Here is a 22,166-nt window from a genome sequence, read left to right as displayed (position 1 = left end):
CTATACATGGATTGAAATTTAAGAACTTTGCATGGACGGAAAAGTTGAAATTTTTCATGGAAAATTTTTTTCATAGAAATTTTTTTTTTTTTCTTTAATGATGCATGGATGAATGAGTGTAAGAAAATTTTCAAACTTTTGCAACATAATGCAAAAGGGGTGGAATTTTTCAAAAATGAAATTTTTATGCATAGAGAATTTTTGAAAATTTTCATGTCAGTCCTAAATTCAAGCCATACATGGAAAATGTGAAACTTTGCACATTATTCCAATCCAATGCATGGATGATTTTGAGAAAAAGTTGGAAAACTTTTCGACTTCTTTCTAATGCATGGATGATTTTGAGAAACCATGATCCAACAATGCATTGAAGATAAGAGGCTATGCATGTGAGAGCCATGTCGAAAGTCCGAGAAAATTGCCTGATAGAGCCAAAAACTTCCGGGAATGAAAACAAGAATTAAGAAGGTCTAAGAAGCCAGTCTAAAAATGTGGAACACAACTTAAGATAGTTCCAGAGAAAGTTAAATTTTGGCATTTCTACACCGTTTCCCAGAAAATTTGCAAGGCACGAGCAATTTCAAAGAGAAGGAAGCTTGGAAATTGAAAGAATTGCTTCCCTTGCTTTGCTAAATTTACTGTCGATAGCTAGACAAAGCTAGAGCAGGCACTAATCCTCATAAATTGGATCCGTCAAGAGGACTTCCTCAACTTTTCGGGTTAGGATGGTGCCGTCAATGCAAGGCTTAAGCCTTTGGCCATTTACCTTGAAGAGTGATCCACTTGCAGGATCATGAAGTTCGATTGCTCCATGAGGAAAGACGGTAGTGACAATGTATGGACCATCCCATCTTGACCGGAGTTTACCGGGAAAGAGTTTCAAGCGGGAATTGAAAAGCCAAACCTTTTGTCCCGGGGCAAAAGACTTCTTGACGATGTGTTTGTCATGAAAAGCTTTAGTCTTTGCCTTGTAAATTTTTGCGCTTTCATACGCGTCATTACGCAATTCCTCAAGTTCATTTAATTGCAACACACGATTAAAGCCGGCTTGTTTGAGATCAAAATTGAACCTTTTTATGGCCCAATAAGCACGGTGCTCTAATTCTACCGGGAGATGACATGCTTTGCCAAAGACAAGTCGATATGGTGACATGCCAATGGGTGTCTTATAAGCTGTCCGGTAAGCCCAAAGCGCATCGTTTAGCCTTACTAACCAATCTTTGCGGTCCGGTCTAACCGTTTTTTCCAAAATGTGTTTAATCTCCCGGTTAGAAATCTCTACTTGACCACTCGTTTGAGGGTAGTAAGGTGTAGCAACCTTATGAATGACGGAATACCTAGCAAGGACGGATTTTAGATAACGATTTCGGAAATGAGATCCGCCATCACTAATGATTGCTCGGGGCGTACCAAAACGACTAAAGATGTGAGACTGAATGAAATGGATCACGACTTTATGATCATCGGTTTTGGTAGCCTCGGCTTCAACCCATTTAGACACATAATCCACCGCTACAAGGATGTACTCAAAGCCATAAGAAGATGGAAATGGTCCCATGAAGTCAATCCCCCACACATCAAAAATTTCAACAATTAAAATGTTGGTGAGGGGCATCATGTCTCTTCGGGACATGGATCCAAGTTTTTGACATCGTTCACACGATTTGCAAAAATTGTATGCATCCCGAAACAAGGTAGGCCAAAAGAATCCGCTTTGAAGAACTTTGTTAGCGGTCTTTTTGGCACTAAAATGGCCTCCACAAGCAAGAGTATGGCAAAAATTTAGAATGCTTGTGGCCTCGGTTTCAGGAATGCATCGCCGTATGATTTGGTCCGGGCAATACTTGAATAGTTCCGGATCTTCCCAAAAGAAATGCTTGACTTGGGAGAAAAACCGGTCCCTCTCTTGTTTGGACCAATGAGCTGGAATTTTGCCAACCGCAAGATAATTGACAATATCCACAAACCATGGAAGAGTAGAATGTGAAACTTGAAGAAGTTGCTCATCCGGAAAGGAATCACGGATGGCTGCGAATTCTGAAGATTTCTCAATAAGTAAGCGAGAGAGATGATCGGCGACAACATTGTCGATCCCTTTTTTGTCCCGGATGTCAATGTCAAACTCTTGAAGTAAGAGGATCCATCGAATTAAACGGGGTTTTGTCTCTTTTTTCGCTAACAAATGCCTAAGAGCGGCATGATCTGAAAAGACGATGACCTTGGAGCCAAGAAGATAAGAGCGAAATTTATCCAAGGCGTACACCACAGCTAGCAATTCTTTTTCAGTGGTGGTGTAGTTCAATTGGGCATCGCAGAGAGTTTTGCTAGCATAATAAATGACATGTGGAAGTTTATCCACACGTTGGCCCAAAACCGCCCCTAATGCATAGTCGGATGCATCACACATGATCTCAAAGGGAAGAGACCAATTAGGGGGTTTCATGATTGGGGCAGAGGAGAGGAGAATGCGAAGTTTGATGAAAGCTTCCATGCAAGCGTCATCAAAATTGAACAGAACATCCTTGGCTAAGAGATTACACAAGAGCCGTGAGATTTTGCTAAAATCTTTGATGAAGCGACGATAGAATCCGGCATGGCCAAGAAAAGAACGGATTTGACGGATGGAATTCGGAGGAGGAAGGTTAGAGATTAACTCAACTTTTGCCTTATCTACCTCGATTCCCCGCTTAGAAATGACATGTCCTAAAACAATGCCTTCTTGGACCATGAAGTGGCTTTTCTCCCAACTTAGAATGAGATTCGTCTCTTTGCATCTTTGGAGCACAAAAGATAAATTTTTGAGACACGAGTCAAAGGAGGAGCCAAATACGGAAAAATCGTCCATGAAAACTTCCAAGAACCTTTCAACCATATCGGAAAATATGGACATCATGCACCTTTGGAACGTTGCCGGTGCATTGCATAGACCAAAAGGCATGCGTCGATAGGCAAAAGTACCAAAGGGACATGTGAATGTTGTTTTCTCTTGATGATTGCCACTTGGTTATAACCGGAATAACCATCAAGAAAATAATAGAAGCTTTGGCCGGCTAACCTTTCTAGGATTTGATCAATAAATAGGAGTGGGAAATGATCCTTCCTAGTTGATGAATTGAGTTTCCGATAGTCAATGCACACACGCCACCCGGTAGTGGTTCGTTATGGCACGAGCTCACCCGCTGAATTTTCAACAACGGTGAGCCCGAATTTCTTGGGGACAACTTGTGTGGGGCTCACCCACTTGCTATCAGAGATAGGATAGATGATTCCCGCATCTAGCAATTTGATCACCTCTTTCATGACCACTTCCTTCATATTTGGATTTAACCGGCGCTGGACCTCTCTAGTAGGCTTTGCGTCATCCTCCATATGAATGCGGTGCATACAAATGGAGGGGTCAATTCCTTTCAAGTCTGCCACTGTCTAACCAATAGCTTCTTTATGCTCTTGGAGCACCGCTAAAAGGTTGGTCTCTTGGTCTTTTTGAAGATCCGAGGCAATAATGACTGGAAAGGTTTGCTTTGGACCAAGGAACACATACTTGAGATGGGCCGGGAGCGGCTTAAGCTCAAGTTGTGGCGGAGATAACAATGATGGGACCGGAGGAGTGGTGGAAAGTTGGGGAAGTGGTTCTTTTGGAATTTTCCAAGGAGGTACATCCATGATAGCATTAATATCAAGCAAGGAATTTACTTCTTGAATGGCTTGATCAACATCAAAGTTTGAGAAGTCAAAATGGGACATGCAAGTTTCAAGAGGATCTTTGCTTAGAATGAAAGGAAGAGATTCTTCGACCACTTCATCAATGACATCCACAAGAAAACAATCATCCTCATTGGAGGGATGTTGAGTTGCATGAAAGATGTGGAGTTTGACTTGCATGTTTCCAAAAGCAATGTCCATCACCCCGGTTCGGCAATTAATTGATGCATTAGCCGTGGCTAAAAATGGCCTACCAAGGATCACGGGAATGTACTTTTTTGGGTCATGGACCGGTTCCGTATCAAGAACCACAAAATCTACCGGGAAGTAGGATTTGTCCACTTTGATGATAACGTCCTCGAGAATACCTCGTGGATGCTTGACCGATCTATCGGCAAATTGCAAAACCACGGAAGTTGGCTTAAGATCTCCCAAACCAAGTTGTAGGTAGACTGAGTATGGAATTAAATTCACACTAGCTCCTAAGTCAAGGAGGGCCCTCTCGATTTTGCTGTCACCAATGACGCAAGAGATTGTGGGGGCACCCGGATCCTTATACTTCGGGGGAGTGCTGTGCTGAATGATAGCACTAACATTTTCAGTCAACCTCACTTTTTTTGGCAAATGATTTTTAGAAGTGCGCTTTTGAGTGCACAAATCTTTGAGAAATTTTGCATAGGGAGGAATTTGCTTGATAGCATCCAAGAGGGGCAAGTTAATCTTCACTTGCTTGAAAACTTCCCACATGTCTTGAATTTTACAATTCTTGTTCCCAAAATGTGTCGACTCTTGAAGACATTGAGGAAACGGAGCTTTTGGCTCATAAGTAGTTTCCACATTTGGGGTGACATGTGTGGGATTTCCGTGAATGGTATTTGGACAAGAATTTGGATTAGAAGAGCTTGAATTTGGATTTTTCAAAGGAGAAACTTCCTCACTTTTGTCTCCATCGACCTTGTTGTCAACCACTCTACCACTCCGAAGGGTGGTGATAGCTTGAACTTGTTCATGAGTCGGCCCACTCGGATGAGGGGTTTCATCAATCACATGCATTCCTCTAGGATTTTCAAAAGGTTGAGAGGGAAGCTTGCCCTTGTCCTTTTGAAGCAATTGATTCACCGAGTTAGCTATTTGGCCCACTTGATTTTCGAGATTAGCTATGGATTGAGTATGAGAGTGAACCATTTGGAGAGTAGGCTACAAGGATGTCAAGAGTTGCTTGTTGGCATCCATTATTTGCTTATTTAATGATTCCATCACTTGTTTGCTTGCAGCTACTATCTCGTCAGTTGGACACACAGGAGGTTGATTGGAGACATTTGGATTGTAAGGAAGACGGTAGCTTGAAGAGGCTTGGAAAGGTCTACCCTGATATTGAGAAGAGGGCTGATTTTGCCGCCCTTGGTTTTGGAATTGGGAATTTTGTGGGGCTTGTTGCCGCCACGAGAAATTCGGATGATCTCGCCAACCCGGATTGTAGGTGTTGGAATATGGATTGTTCCCGGGCCGCGAGAACATGGCATTAGCTTGCTCTTGGTTGGGATTGGGAAATTGCTCCGGTGTAGGGCAATCTTCCGAGAGATGGAATGGACTAGTACATGAAGCACAAACTGAGCTTGCCGAATTTTGAGATAATGAAGGAGGAAGATGTGGTGCCATCAATTGGTAGAATTTATGAGCGATGGCATCCACTTGAGATGATTCCTCCCTTATTGACTTTGGTTGACAAGGGTTGGTGTTGTTTGGAGTGGTTGCGGTCGGAGCCCTACGAGAATTGTGTTGAAGTGAATTTTCACTCAAATTCTCAAGTAAGGTCCAAGCCTCATCCGCATTCTTGGACATGAACATCCCACCACAAGAAGAATCAACCATGAATCTATGGGTTTCGGTCAAGCCAGCATAGAAAGCTTGCACTAATTGCCATTTTGGGATCAAATGATGAGGACATTTTCGAAGAAGATCTTGTAGCCTTTCCCAAGTCTCGTGGAGTTGTTCTCCATCAACTTGAGAAAAACTTAGAATGGAACGCCTCATTTGGTTGGTTTTACTCACCGAATAATACTTCTTAAGAAATTCTTGTTGCAATTAAGCCCAAGAAGTAATAGAGTTGGGAGCGAGGGAGTTCAACCAATATTTTGCCCTATCCTTTAGGGAGAATGGGAAAAGATGGAGATGAAGTGTATTGTCCGGAAAACCTCTCAACCGGATGGTCGAACAGATTTCAAGGAACTCATCAAGATGCTTATATGGATCTTCATTATCAAAGCCATGAAATGATGGAAGCATTTGAATGGTACTAGACTTGATCTCATATTGAGCTGCATCGATGTTTGGCATCACTATACAAGAAGGAGAAGCATAGGTGGTAGGAATGAAATGATCTCTAAGAGTCATTGGTTCTACATTAGGAATTTCAGCCCTTTCATTCCCCGGATTTCCTACGTTATCCCCCATTATATTGAATTCAGTTTCAAGATCCCTTGTAAGAGTGGGTTCCCTAAGGTTCCGTCTAAGAGTTCTTTCAAGTGAATTTATATCAATAGGCGAGTCAAGTGTGGGTAGAGAGAGTGACCTACGGCCAAACATCAACAATTCACAACAACATCATCACAACAAATCTTTATCATCAACTCCACATACGATGTTCCCTTTCTCCTCAATTATCAAGACAGAAAATAAATAGCCACGACAAGGACCGATGCTTGGAATTGAAACTACACAATTGAAATAGCCCCGACAAGGGCTTGCAATTTATCTACTTCTAAGCTTAACACATGCACGATATTCACAATTCGAAACTAGAAGTCACGAGACTTACCTGGGGTCCTCTAGACTTACAATTTGCTAGCAATCCCACGGCGAGCTTCGAGTCCCTAGAGTCTTACAACACGAAGATGATCAAAACACACAAGGAATATTCACAAGACACAATATGCACAATCAAACTAAAATTTAACCTTAAACTCTTGGTCGCTAAACCGTATGCAAGTCCCCGGCAACGGCGCCAAAAATTGATCGGTTGATCAACTAACATCAACCTTCGCAATAGCACGAATCATTGTAAAATAGGGCTATTGGTCGGGTAAGTCGAACCACTGGGACTGCGCTAGTCTAAGGCAACCTAAGTGTCTAGAGTCATTCTTAGGATGATGAAGGGGTGTTCATAGAGGTTTTGTTTGTTGTCACTTAAATTAGGAATTCAAAGTGCATAAAACACTAATTTGCAAGGAATTTAGGATGAAAAGATTAAGAAGATAAGACTAGGGAAGTGAATCCGCCTCCATCCCTATACATATGCTAGATTAGACCTAAATTGGGGGAAAAACAACATATGATGGTCAAGACTTACATAGCAACACATGGTTGCCATATAAGTAATCAAGAGGTACATTAGGTCTCAAACAAGTATAATCCATCAAAAGATAAACATGCTTAGACTACCTAACTAAGGTGTAGCTTATACACATTTACTTAAATGAGAGACTATCAAGTTCTTGACAAAATGATAAAGCACATGGAGTTAGAAATTAAGCATACACCATCAAAGGATTTCCTAAGCAATGGTCTATCAAAGTCTTCTTGACAAAATGATAAAGCACATGGAGTTAGAAATTAAGCATACACCATCAAAGGATTTCCTAAGCAATGGTCTATCAAAGTCACCTATCAACATGCCATGAAACCATTTCATAACCTTGCTTCCACTCTCACCATGAAAAACTCAAGCAATATGATTACTCTAAGACATCATCTAAGACAAGATAATCAATTTAAAGAAATCATCCATACATGTATCAACATTCATTACAACAAATGAGGTGCTCTTGGTTATGAAAAGACCATAAAATATACATGGCAAATCCCCAAAATAGACTATCCTAGGACATGCTTACAAGGGAGGGACTTCATCACCTCCCTAGAGAAAGAGTTAGTTACCCATTGCTAAGCTAGAAGAAGGAAGAAGCTCCATCCAAGACTCTATTTTCGTGCTCTTACTATAGCACTCAAGAACACCCTCCTCCTTGCTCTCCTCTCTCTCCTCTATCTTGCTAGAATATATCATATCAAATGTGTGGCCTTTGGTAGCCTTTTATTCTCCAACAAAACCCTCTCTCTCTCCTCCAAGGAACACCTCCAACCACTTCATAAAGAAGGAAGATGGCATTGAGGAAACCAATGTGCAAGTGGCTGAAATTGAGCCATTTCCGAGTGCAATCTGCCTGATTTTCGAGCACTCGAAAAGTGGTCTCGAGCACTCTAAATTAGTGTAATGTGCAACATGCTCTTCTTGCTCAACGCTGACCTACTTTGGTAAAACTGCTATAACTTTGTGCCCTGAACTCCGAATGCTAATCTGTTTGAAGATTTGGAGAGCTGATTCAGTGCTTTAAAAACTTCATGTTTTGATGAAGACCCAATTCTCAAGTCTGGTTGGTCGAAAATGGGGAGAAAGGCAGTACTTCAGTGCTGCCAGGCAGTTCTGCGCACCTCTGTTAAGAAGATCATAACTCTCTGCTCCGAATTCCGAATGATGAACCGCTTGAAGATTTGGAAAGCTGATTCAGAGATCTAAATCTTTCACGTTATGATAGAAGTCCAGTTCTTGAGTTTGTTAGGTCGAAAATGGCGACAAAAGTCAGGATCACCAGAAATTCAGAAATGGCACCCTTTTTGTTCAAAATTCCACGAGGCATCATTTTTGCTTTCTTTTTGCACTTTAACCTGAAAATGCATAAAAACATGCAAATAGAGTTAATCTACATAAAATAATCAATAAATGGACTTTGTTAATGTAATTTAGGGCGCTTGAATATACAGTATTCAGCGCTTATCATAACACTATATATATGTTAAAACATCAACTCCCTGTGAAAGGAGTTGGCTGATCTTGGATAAGGTAGAGGCCTCCTTGGTAGAAGAACTCTTCATTCTTCTCCTCTCTTCTTTTTCTTTGATCTCTTGCCGCAGCCTCTCTTCTTTTTCTATAAAAATTTGTTGCTGCAAGTTTTGCATTTTACCGTTCACTTCAGTCAGACTATCAGCAAAATTCTTTTTAATTTTATAATCTCTTATCTCCATACATACTATGGCTCCGCCAGGGACAATAGCATTATAATGTTTTAAAATTCTATTTAAAAATGTTCAAAATCAGTTGAATAATTGGAATGCTTAATTTGGCAGATAGATGGGCAATCAATTCCATGTAATAAACAATGTGTTTGGATAGTCAAGATACAATAATTAGATTGATCTCCACCTTTAACTTTACTTGGCATGAATGCGTGCATCCAAAAGACACTTTGATATGCTAGGTGCTTGGATTATCATCCTTCTGTCGCCCACTAGGTGCATTAGAAAAGAATCCTGACTTGAACTCCTATGGTGACTAACTAAGACTTTTATTTGTCTTCACATGTCGGCAAAATTATTTTGGGGAGGGACTCAATTTGTCTAACAAATTTACAATAAGAGCGTCCCAAAAATCTACCTTCTTGGTCCTGTTCTACATCCTCATCCGGATTCTGAGCTTGTCCAGCTAGACATAAAAATTGATTACCTTGGCTGGTTGCAGAGGTTGCTAAGATCATTGATGAATCATCTTGAAAAGAAGATGATACGGATGTGAATGAATTGATTCTTCATAAAATCCATGCATTATTACCAATTATGATTCAGTAATGTCCGAGTGATGTTGACGGATCATATTTTTAATGACATCAAAATGATTAAAATCCTGATTATGTTTAGTGGATGAAATTAATTTTTCCTTGGGTAAAAGCATCCTTATATGCTTGAGTTATGGCAAGAATTTCTTTAGTGACATCCTCAATTGGATGTTCTAAAACGGGTAGTTTTAAAGAATCATAATTACTTGGTAAATCACATTTTCATATCCAAGGAATTCTACAACACAGTTTTAAAGAGTCATAATTACTCTCTTCCATCCGGATTCCGAATTAAGTGATTCTTGAGTCTAACTTGATTGCTTTTTCACTGTCTTTCCAATGATGTGCCCGGTAGCACCCAGATCTTGCTAAAAATTACTATTTTACCAGTAGGGCTAAACTTGTTCGGTTTTCTTTTTTTAAAAAAAAAAAATTTCTTCTGCTATTCTTTATTAAGAGTTTCGTGACTTTATGGAAAGTCACGGATGTGTCTTGGCAATGTAAATCACATTTCCATATCCAAGGAATTCCAAATTATGTGAAGAATAATATGACTGATTTGCCTATATTTCCCTTTAATTGAGGATGAAACTGCTGTCATGGCAAAAATATTAGGACTGATTTGCCTATAGGATTTTTTTCCCTCTTAATTGAGGATGAACCTACTGCCATGGCAAGAATATTTGTTTGAGTTTCTCCGCTAATATATCCAAATCAGACCATATTCGTCTCCTTTTCTTTGAAATCACAAAGGGTGTTTTAATTTATAAAGATTGAATTTTTGAATAAAAATACCTTAATCAAGGTACATTTGAAGGTACATTTCAATATTAGGACTGATTTGCCTATAGGATTTTTTTCCCTCTTAATTGAGGATGAACCTACTGCCATGGCAAGAATATTTGTCTGAGTTTCTCCGCTAATATATCCAAATCAGACCATATTCGTCTCATTTTCTTTGAAATCACAAAGGGTGTTTTAATTTATAAAGATTGAATTTTTGAATGAAAATACCTTAATCAAGGTATATTTGAAGTCACTAGTGTGTTTTTAATATATAAAGATTGAATTTTTGAAAAAAAATAAATTAATCAAGATACTAAAGTCACTAGAATGTTTTAATATCCAACTTGTCTTAATATTTTATCCTTCATTTTCTCAGCAACCAAACAAAATTCCTTGTAACAATGAAAAAATCAGAGGTAAAAATCTAAAGTGGTGGACAACCTGTGGATCTACATTTCTAAGGAGACAACAAATCATGACCAAAATAAATAAATGGGTAAAACCTAAATTGAGATCAAATCACAGCTAATAATCAAAGAATTGAATGATCTAAGTAAAATGTAATTGAATAAACGACCAATTCATCATCAAAGCAGAGCTCAAATTTTGAAGGGACGTGAACAAAACTTAAAACACGAATAAAGAAACAAAATACAGAATTAAAGTAATGAAAAAAACAGGATCTGACAACCGAGATCACAACCAGTAACGATTGAAGGTAAGTTAGCAAACCTGGGAGCCTCAATCTTCTGGTAGAGCTCGTCTTCTCCATCTCCCTCTTTTGACAATCTGACGTTACTCCTCCATTTGTGTGTGTGTGTGAGAGAGAGAGAGAGAGAGAGAGTTTGGAAGTGAGAGAGTTTTAGGAAGAGAGTGCGTGCGACAGTGTGCGTTTTTTTGTGTTTGAGTGTCTCGTGGGTCGTTAATTTTACATACTCCCACTGGTTTGTGACCGTTTCAAATTGTCTCGTCAAACACAAACTAGCCGTTAGCTGATGAGTTGGATCCCTGACGTGGGTGACATTGATTCGGTGCGCCACATATTTGACAGTCAGAGATAGGCTTGGCCCCACCACTAACTCACACTCACCTATTGGCAAAGATTTGAATTGTGAAATAAGTGCGAAGGCGACGAGAACGCCACCATAATATAAGTGATACAGAATAAGAATGAAAACGAGAGCACGCAAATAAATTGATAAAGGGTTTATTGGAGTGGTTTCATTGTTCAAATAACCGTTTCATTGTTATGTGGTTGAATGTATGTTATTATGTATTGATAAATTCAGGGGACTTAATATATATTTTTTTCTTTATATATGAAAAAAATTCATATAATGTCTCTTAAAATTTTTATTTTTTAAAATTAACTTTTAACTTTAAATTTTTCTTTTCTTTTCTCTTTTTAGTCTTTAAATTGGTTTAATTTCCGTAAAACAAGTTACATTTTCCTTTTTGAAATCAACTCTAATTATCTTTTTTTTTTTTTTTTTTCCTTTCAAAGTTCTCTCTCTTTTTTTTTTTTTTTTTGTCAACTATTTATCTTTCTTATACTATATATTATTTTGCAACTAATTTTTTCCTATTTATATTTATTGTCATGTTTATTGAATTTTTTTTTTTACACTGTGCCTCCCTAGATTTAATTTCTTTGGTGATTAATGATAAAGGAAATATTGAACACTTTCAATTTTTGTTTTCTTTAATAATTTAATAAACCATTTCTTAGATTCAGAAGTTATTCCAGACAATTACTTGAATAATAATATCATTCTGAATTATTTTTATTTTTTATTTTTTATTAAATTCTGTAATTTTATTTTTTTCATATTAAATTCTTTTTGAACTTTCTATTATTTCAATGCCAAATAATTATCAGGAAAATTTTAAGCTTCTTCTACATTATCTGCCGTGTGAGAGACACTGCGTATGGCTGGGACTTGAAATGGGTCGATTTGACCCATGATCCAATATGATTTGAAGTCCGATTTATCGGGTTAATATTTTAATTTTGAATTCAAATTGAAAATGGATTGTATATCTACATATATCATCCTATTTAAATTATATCGATTCCATATGAATCATATTGGATCCATTCATTTTAGAATTTGAATATGTACCCTCACGTTAAAATATGAATCTAAGAAGGCTAAAGTGCCAAAAAAAATAAAATAAATAAATAAATAAATATAATAATAATAATAAAGAACTGTTATATAAAAAATTTGCAAGAAGCACCCACTTTTTATAAGATGTATATAAATTCTAGTATTTTAAAAACTCTTCAATTGTGACCAATTTTTTTTTAATAAAAAATTCTAAAATACCCTTAAAGTAATTTTAGTTATTTTTTAAAAATAAAAATAAATCAATAATAATAAATTTAGTATTTTTATAAAAATTTTGAAAAATGCTCTTAATTTTTATTATTTATTTATTTGTATATTTGTTTTTTATTTTTTATTTTATTTATTTTATCTTAAGGGCATTTTGGATATTTCAGTCTTCAAATTGAAGAATTGTCCTTATTTTACTCAATTTAAAAAATGTAAGGAGTTTTGAACACGGAGGATATTTGCACATTATATATATATATATATATATTTTGCACTTTACCCATCTATAAATTCGCATGGTCTGAATTATGAGAGGAAAGTGTAAATACTTTAAACTCAACCTACATTTAAAAACAATCGAATAAAACTAATATGGGAAATGATTCTTGCACCGACTAGTTGCAAGGAATTGCTAGACATACTTTTTTATGGCCAATTATGCAAAAAATAAGAATATGTAACTCTCCACTTAGTTGTATTTGATATAAATAGTCAATTAAAAATTATTCGGATAGACAATTGACTCTAAGTATTCAGTGTTAGTATCACTATTCAACTAACATATTTGTTTACTATTTTAGTTTCTTTAATTTAGGAAATGCACTCCAAATATTTTAGTTACACATTAATATTGCATTGAGTATGTCTTCTTTTTTTTTTTTTTAATTGGCAAAAACACACATTTTGTCGCAACTAGGCTTGAATCCTTCCTTTTGTTTTGAGAATGGAGAGATTATATCATTGAATATGTCTTAAATGTTATACAAAATATTTTACAAGCTAATTCTGGTCGAAATAATAATAAATACAGTAATAAATTAATAAAATGAAAAACTAGTGATATGTTTTTAGGCAAGAACACATCTGCCTAGATAAATATGGTCTAGAGGCCAAAAGTTCTACTCATTTAATGGAAGGCCTGGGCCCAATCGGAGATACAACTAACAATCCTGAGTTAAGCATTTGATTGGGCCTAGGCTTGGGCCCAATCGCAGATACAATGAAATGGGTTTATTGCGATCACGAATTTTTTTCGACGTCACGAGTGTAAAATAAACTGCAATATCTTTACAAAATAATTGAATAAAAAATATTTTTTAGTAATTTTTATTGAGTTTTTGAATATTATTTAACATAAATAATGATCTATTCATGATTTATAAGTTATTGACCTTATTAAAAAAAAAAACTAATTATATTATTTTATGAACTAATTATATTAAAAAAAACTAATGATCAATTTTTATTATGCTTGTCCACAATATTGAGTTTATAATTAACTAATGGTATTGAATAAAAAAATTAGCACTAATAATAGAATCTTATAGATGAGTGGATTTATTTATTTATTTATCAAAGATTCAAACTTGAGGGTCAATTTTAGCTCAAGTGTAAAATTGTTTCGTGTAGCGATGACAGAAGCCATGTAAATTGAAACCATGCTAATTATATTGCACAGTAATAAAGTTTGAATAAAAATTTAAGAACTAAATACAATCATTATCGAATTCAATACATGTGAAAGGGAATTATTGGACAGTACTCTAAAATTGTTAGACAGAATTTAGAAAATGCCAAATATTTTCAGTACGCTATCACCTTTCACTCTTGCGACTTGACACTTTTGAGCATTAGTGTATTGGGGACCACTGGTAACAACCAATGGTTTTGTTAAAGCAAAAATAATGCAACACCACCTATTGTCAACAATTTATTAAATTTATTAAATGGACAACATTTTCGGTTTGTAATATGGGGTGAGTTTCAAAGGTGCTGTTCAGGAGAGTTTCGGTGCTAATTAAAAATAAATAAATAAATAAATAATTTATTGTTTGAAAATTTTGCCAAGAGGACTTTGGCTGTTTTCCGTATTGAACAATACTAGGGTCCAATTCAGGTTCATCTAACTTGTTAATTAATGTGGTTCAATAAAATTACTATAAGTGTCAAAATTAAATAGGGTATTACTTAACTTTTGTTTTTAGATATGTGTTTTAAATACTAATTTTTACTTTTGGACATTTATATTAGATTTATTGGGCCACATCAACAAACCTGGGTTGGACCCAAGTATTGTCGTTCCAGGTTTACTTCGTTTTGAATAGGAAGCGTGGCAAAGTTTTGGCCTTCTCTCTGTGTTCTAAAAGTGTGTTGTTCTCATGTTAAAATTAATAGATGACATTCTCAAGCTTTCGCTTTTGTTTTCCCTCTATATGGCTTAAATTTTGTCGTTTTCACACTCTCACTCTCGAATTCACTCTTGATACCGCTATGAATGACTTACGTCTGAATTGTAGGTTATATCTAATATCGCTGTGATACCCTAAGAAAAATATATGTAATTCCTTGCTTCTTACCCATTTTAGGTCGAAACTATCACGATGGAATCCAATTGCTTTACTATTTAACTGTATTTTTTGTTGGATGTGATGTGGCAGGCTTTGGATTTCAACTATGAGTGGTTTCAACCCAATCAGAGTGCATTTTAAGGTACCTTTTTTTTGGTCTTGGCTTCTATGATTGAGTGGTGCACCCGTCCATCTTCTTGCTCTCCCTTGTATGTTCGCGCATGGGCACTGCGAACTTGTGCACTCGTGTTGCTCATGTGTTATTGGAAAACAGATCCTTTGGCTCCATGAAGATCCATTGAGATATGATTTGCTGCTCATGTTGATCTCAAAAATAATTCCTATTTAATTTTGTCTACGAGAATTTTTTTTGTTATGTTTGGGAGTAACAATTTTGCGGTTTAGTTTGAAATTGAAAGATCCCAAATTCAAAATACTGACCCTATACTTTCAAGCACAACATCAATGAAATCAACATAGTTTTGCACTGGAAAGAAACCTCAATGAAATCAACTTGTTTAGTATTGTTTTTGAAAATTGATTTATGTTTTTGGTAAATAATTATAATAAAAAAAATGTAAATAACACCAAGGATAGTGTAGTGCTCAAGAGATTGAAATTGTATGTCTATTAAACTCTTTAAATTGGTCCACTCTTCCTACCATGGCAGTTGCTAACATAGTCAATGATATTGCCTTTCTCTCAATCCAGCGGGGTTGGCTTAGCGGGTTAGAACTCGGATTCTGATGTCTTATGAAGTATGAGATCTCAGGTTTAAGATTCTGAGTAAATAATTTTCATGGGATGCTTATACGGGAAGCGTCGGCCCTAAACTTTTGGGAGTTATGCGAAAAATAAATTAGGACCTACTTAGCATAGTCTCTCTCACTCTCACATAAAAATATAAAAATAAAAATAAAAATTATTGTGATTAAATTAATGTCATAAAGTAAGTTTTATAATTGAAATTTATCAAGTGCTTACAAAATTCACTAGTCACTTGAACCAACAGAATAAAAAGTATCAAAAAACCATTCTCATCGTAACTTGTTGTTTATCCTATTTTTTATTTGAAGAGTTGAAACTACTACCAGACCGTTTACCAAAAGAAAAAAAGACAAGGAATACAATATTAAACTCTGAAAATTTATCTTCTTGCATTCTTAGATGCAAAATCTTCAATTAAACTTTCAAAATCAAGCTTTGCTAAAAATTCATTTTCAATTGAAATCAAATCTAGTCCATTTAATCTTTCTTGTGACATGGTTGATCGCAAGTAAGATTTTAATAACATCAAATTTGTGCCTAAGTTTATCTTCATTTAAAGTAGTATATCATATTCTCCACCACTCAAATTGGGCCTAAGTTAAAAAATAATAATAATAAAAAATAAATAAATAAAAAATAAGAAGTTTACAAGTGGGATGACTCGATTGGCAGTATGGGCTGCATTAAAAAGAAGCCAGATGTATTCTTCTCCCCGGGTCTAAGTTTATAAAAAATAATAATAATAAGTTACAAGTGGGTTGTATTAAAAAGAAACTGTATTTACATGGCCCTTCACCAATTGAGTTGCAATTCGTTTTATAAATATAATATTTTTCACACTATATATACTATATATGTGAGCTCACAAAAAAATTTGGGGGTCTTGTGATGTGGCACCACTCACATCACCCAAGGGTAGACTAGAGGTCAAATTATAATCAAACTGAGTTCTGAACCTGTCCAATCTTACACGATATATGCCTTTATATGCCTTTATTTCCTCGTCAAGCAAACAAGGCAACTTGGCATTTCATTTGATTATTGATAAATTTATTGACGAGGGCATTGCGAATCTCCCCTTAGTAAGGTTAGAGGTTCTTTGATGGTAACTCTTAATAAGTTTAATGAAAAAGGGTAAATAAATAAATAAATAAAAACTTTAAACTAAGGTGGCTAATTAACGGATATAACACCTTAAATCCATTTAACGTTTAAAATGTATTAAAAAAAAATTATAATTAGTCCATTAAATTATTCGTACTATTCCATCAAAATAATTAGCAAGTATTTATTTATTTATATATTTTAGTAAAGTGTTTTAAATTAAGATTTATATAAAATAAATAAATAAAAAAGGAATATTCACAGCGAGGATTGTGGTGCATGTAAGACCGATGTCATTGAACAAAATAACTCGTAAATTGACAATGAAATGAAATTGTTGTACTATACAAATATGATGTCCCACTAAACTCTTGGGAGGACTTACATGCCCATACCTGATAACCGTAAGAGATGTTGCATTCTTAGGTCAAGGTCAAATTTCAGCGGCTGCCAACCATCTTAGCAACCAATTTTGTCCACATTTATGACTTTGCACCGCCAATAATACAAACATTTCTATATGTCAATGACAACAACCTCTTAAATGTCACTAACAAGAACCATTAATTAGCAATAGAAAAATGTTAGAGGTCTCCAAGAAGATATTCGGTGAGCCAGAAGTACGATATTATTAGTACGTTCATTTAGTGGAAAAATACCATTTATATATAAGATCGACTAATTTCATTGAATGATGTAATTTTTATTGAGTGAAGATATTTCCGATTCCAATATCGACTATGACCGCTAGAGAAGAGGGCACCTCAATGAAAAATTACCATTTATATATAAGATCGACTAATTTAATTGAATGACCTAATTTTTATTGAGTGAAGATATTTTCGATTCTAATATCTACAATGACTGCTTGAGAAGAGGGCACCCCTCTCGCGGTCTGAGTCTGGACTTATAGCATACAACGTACTCTTAACAATAACCACTCAAAAGCATAGACTACATAGTCAAAGAAAGGCATTATCCTTGTTCTTGCTTAAAACTATTTTCAGTCTTTACCAACTTATGTCCTATGTTCTTTAAAAGTCTTGCTTACCCTTTTGTTTTTTTTCCAAGTGTGAGTGAACATAATCGATCACATTATTGACAAGTTGACTATTTAGGAATAAGGCTCACATTCCATTTTGTTTGCACACTATAGTATGAACTTGACTATGGAACAAAAAAAAAAAATTCCAACACAAAAATATCATTTGTACCATTTCCCACACACCTTACAAGAATGGCATATGGAGGAGGGTTGCGTAAAGAAATACTATCACATTTAATATTTAATAGAAAATTCAAGCGTCTATACTTAGTTTAGGCTTATTTTAGTTTAAATGGTAGATGAAATGATCACCTCAAAAACATATATGGCTGTTATCTTTTAAGAGTAAAGAAATGGATTAACAAGATATTTTTTGGTTTGGTTAGATGCAAATTGAGAGTGGAAAACTAAGTCACGTAAAGCAGGAGTCGGAGCAGAAGCGAGAGCGAATTTGAGAGAGAGGGAGCGAGAAAACGACAAAATTAAATCACAAACAGTAAGAATAAGAGTAAGAGTAAGAGCAAGAGTAAGAGTAATACCCATTAAAAAGGATTGTGTTACTTAAGTGGAAAGTGAGAGTAGAAGAAAGTAAAGCAAATGAAAAGAAAAGAAAATTTCTATCATGTATTTGCTTGGCAAGAAAAGTTTTCAAATTACTATTTTATGAAACTTGCCATAAAAGAAATGGCATTATTGTAAATTCATAAAACTTTCTCAAGAAATCAAAAAAATTATGTTCTTTTGTTGGAAATTTTAGGAAAGTTATGGAAATTAATTTTTCTTCAAAATTTTCCTTAAACAAACTTCTAAATTATTAAAAAAAAATTAATTTGCTCTGATTCTTTGGTGCGTCATGTGTGTGTATATATTGGCCTAGAATTTAGAGGGGAGGGGATAGGCTTTGGTTGTAAATTGCTAAGACACACATAAAATGAATAAAATTAACAACCCTACTCTTCACTTAATCATCTTCACCTAACCATTGCTTGAAGTAAACGAATCTTGCAAGTTTCTGTTTTCAACAACTCCCTGATTTCGCTTTCACACCATGAGTGCACACACGCATTGAATTATGGGGAGTAAAGATTTTCTTGACAAGCATATCTTATATATTATATTGAAATGGTTTGTAGAATCTGTGTGTTACACGAGACATTTATTTAGACCAATATATATATAAGATTATAAAAGTCAAAATAGGGCAGCATGACCAAGTTCTTTTTCTTTTCTTAATTCTAAATAAAAATATTTTTCATACTGAAACTAAAGTGTCAAAACTATATATATGTTCAAATAATATATATATATATATATATATATATATATATATATATGAGTGGTGATATTCTGAAAACTACTCCAAAAGCATCTCACACAGCTGGATGTTTTCAAAAAATGATTCGATCTATTTTGGAGGATCAATCATTTTTGTATATATAGTAATTATAATACTCTATTTTTTTTTTAATAGTAGTAAGAAATAAGGACAACAAACTGTTTGAAAATTGCTAGTCAAAATCTAAATATTTTTGCCATGTAAAAAGAGAAAAGATAGATTGAGATTATTGATACCTAATGATGTGAAATGACGTAACTTAAAGTCCACCGTTAAGGTCGCAATACATCATAATCAAATTCAATTCATGAAAACCATATTACGTGTTTCCAATTTCAATCACTCTCTCCCTATATATATATATTTATATATATATAGCTGTGTGTGTGTGTATCTATATATATATATATATATATATATATATATATGACAGCACTTTTAAGTTTCAATTGATGAAGAGCATTTCCGTGGTTCCAACTTCAACCACAGCAATAAAAGAGTGTCAACAACTACCACTTTAATTAGATTTTTGCTTACAATTGTAATAAACTTTTCTTGAAGGGGTGGGAAAAAAAACGTGGAGGAAAGTTTCGCTCCAATTTCGTTTATGGGGATTTGGCTTGGCATAAAACTACACTACACATGTACAATGTGCATCCATTTTAGTAATATTCCAACAATTTTCACACAAAAAAAAAATAATAATAATAATAAAATAAATTCACAAGCCATTTGGATCTATTGATCTAAAGTCATAATCTCGTTTAAATCATGTTTTATCTTTTTTAACTTTCTCAACTCATGTTAGTTTACTACATGCCCATTTAAGGATATTGTTTTTTTATACATGATAATATCAACTCAGACTCACATAAATTAGTTTAAATTATCTGACTTTCAAATTTCAAATCATTATCTATGAAGTGCTAGCGGTGCAGACTGCCACTTTTTAATTTGTGAGGCAAACTTAATTATATAGTGTGTCTATTTTTGTAATTTCAATGCAATTTTTTTATAATTTTTAAAAATTTAAAGTATAAAATGCCAAAAAAATAATAATTTAGTAGGACAAATTATAATTTTAGCGGGGCATCTTCATGTATTCTCAAAAATTTAAAGTGCTAAAAAAAAAAAAAATCCTAGGTCGGTGACCAACTGCTTTTATCCTTTGAATACTTCTTGAAGTTATCAATTAGGAATTTTTTTTTTTTTTTGGGTAAAATATTTAGTAAAAAAACAAATTCCTTTTTTTTTTTCTTTCAATCTCTATATTAGCTAAATCATAATTTTGGAATTTGACAAGAAGTTTTGACTGATTTATTGAATTGGGATTCAGGTAGACATCTTAGATCTATGAGACGTAGCTTGTTTTAGTGTTTTTATCTAAATATTGAATTGTCAAAATTGTCATCGATATATAAAAATTACAATTGTGCATGGAGTGAACTGTGAAACACATTGATTTATGCAGTCCTAAAATACTAATTAATATGAGTTGACCTTCTCATTTATTTATATAATTAATTAATTAAAACCTAAATATTTGATAAAAAATGATAAAATTAATCTCAGTGGCAACAACTCAAACCTTGTATTACGTGACAGTCTGTATTAAACTGTTGACTTGACCCATCTTTTTACTTCGTCTTTACTTCATGTCAAATTGTCAATAGTTTAATCTAGTATGCTAATTATTTTATATTTGTTTACTACTTAATCAGATTTAGAGAATATTTTCTTTTACTTTGATTTTAATTTTGTGTTTTTAAGTTAATGTAGTGGTAATTGTTTATGATATTCTGTTTGCATTATAACATCTAAGACCTTGAATTTTGTTTAACATTTTATCTGAATTGTTTTTAGTCCCCACAATTGACCAAACTAAGCCTTGCCCAACAACCCATTCTTGCAATGAGAAATTTTCTAGTGCAACACTTTGACTAACGTCTCTTCACTCTCTATTTTATTTCTTGCCCCATGATGGAGAAACATCATAGATCATGATAGCCAATTTGATGGTAGATAAGCATTCAATAATCTTAGGCGGGCTTGGTTTGTCTTCAGATAATTGAAAATTTCTATTTGATTCAATTTTTTAATAATTATTTTTTAAAAACTATAAAAAAAAAATCTATTTTTAAATAACTATCTTGTATAGTTCCCTAAAATTGTTCTCTATTTTATTAATTTCTGAGAACGATTTCCAAAACTACAAATCAATTAAGCAGACTTGTTACTTTCTTAAAAAATAAATAAATAAATAACTACTTTCCTTTTTACCGAACTCATTATTACTATTATTATTATTAAATAATATCGTTTGCTTTTGTTTTTGTTACTTCCATCCAACCAAACACACCCTTAACTAATAAATCTAAGAAATAAGAGTCATAATATTCAGACCAATTAGTTAGGCGTATTTGTCAAAATATAACAATTAAGGTCATTAATGGCTTAAGGTACCCAAAGAGTCGAACCTAAGACATGATACTTCTCGAAACACCAGAACCCAAATTCTCAAACCCCGGGGTTTTAGGTCAATGTCCATATTATTTTTCTTTGACGAATAGGACTAACTAATAGGCTCGAATATCATTTTTCATAAAATAATATCAATAGTTAAATATGTCTTTAAGGCACAAATAGAACATGAGATCTAAAACTTCTTTGAGACACCAGAACCTAAGTTCTTACCCTCTGGGCCAACCTCTCAGGGTTTCAGGCCATTAATGTACATAATTATTTTACTTTGACATATAGAGCTAACTAATAGGCTTAAATATCATTTTTCATAAAATAATATCAATATTTAAATATGTCTTTAATTAAGAAACAAATAATTATTCTTGAAAGAAGAAGAAAAAAAAATGAGTAAAATGATAGGAGTTCGACATTCGGATACATCCAACTAATATTATGTGAGTAAGGACTAATCGAAATTATGTAACTTTCAGACTACAAATCATTATTTAAAAAACATTATATTACGAGGTTTGAGTCATATATAGATCTCCTAACATTACATCCTAACATTAATAGTTTGGAGACCAAAAAGAAAGAAAAAATGATATT

Source organism: Cornus florida, unplaced genomic scaffold (genome assembly GCF_030987335.1).
Source record: "Cornus florida cultivar Cherokee Brave unplaced genomic scaffold, ASM3098733v1 CherokeeBrave_3.0.0_Hap2_Chr03, whole genome shotgun sequence".
In the NCBI taxonomy this organism is placed as follows: domain Eukaryota; kingdom Viridiplantae; phylum Streptophyta; class Magnoliopsida; order Cornales; family Cornaceae; genus Cornus; species Cornus florida.
Note: the sequence above shows the minus strand (reverse complement) of the source record.